This window comes from Etheostoma spectabile, chromosome 21 (assembly GCF_008692095.1).
Source record: "Etheostoma spectabile isolate EspeVRDwgs_2016 chromosome 21, UIUC_Espe_1.0, whole genome shotgun sequence".
In the NCBI taxonomy this organism is placed as follows: Eukaryota; Metazoa; Chordata; class Actinopteri; order Perciformes; family Percidae; genus Etheostoma; species Etheostoma spectabile.
This window is the reverse complement of record NC_045753.1, coordinates 15,834,073-15,834,804: the sequence shown is the minus strand read 5'-3', so window position 1 is coordinate 15,834,804 and position 732 is coordinate 15,834,073.

The window sequence follows — 732 nt, the reverse complement described above, 5'->3', positions numbered from 1 at the left end:
CTTTTTGAGAGGAGCAACAGAATCTAAAATCGTCCGGAGCTGGGCCGTTTTTTGGGGGGGACTAAAGTTAACATAAGAGTCTTCTGTTATATTAAGGCACGGCATTGAGTTAAATGCTGTTGGAATATCTAACTTCAATTTAGCCATAGCACTGTCAGATAGGCATCTAGAGTAGAAGCTTTTATCTAATTTTGTATTTCGTAACCAATTGAATCTAGTAGAGTGTTAAAAGCAATATTAAGGCTACCGTTGTCAACGTCCACATGGATATTAAAAAGACCTACAATAAGGACTACTTTGTCTGATTTAAAGCGTAACTCTCTTGAAAATGCAACATAGGGTGTTTTTGTGACTGTAGCTGAGTACAACTTTTGTTCAAAAGCATAATTAGGACGGAAGCGCCACTTTTAAGATTTACTGAATCTTCATTTTCAGTCAAATGGCTTTTTGAATGGGAGTGCTAGGGGCACTTCTGTGAAAGCATCAAAATCAACATTTTTAAAACACTAAGATGGCTCGATGCAACATGAAACTTTGCTCAAAGTATCACCAGGAACTCTTCACGTGAACTTGAGCGTTGAGAACATTGGGTACACACAGTTTAATAAAATTAAAGGTTTGAACGACTTACTTTAGCAGTTTCTGGGCGCTACCATCTTGCCAGTCAAAACGTGTCAATCTCCAAATGGAAATGACTGGAGCACATAGGAGGAAATGTCATTCTTATATGAG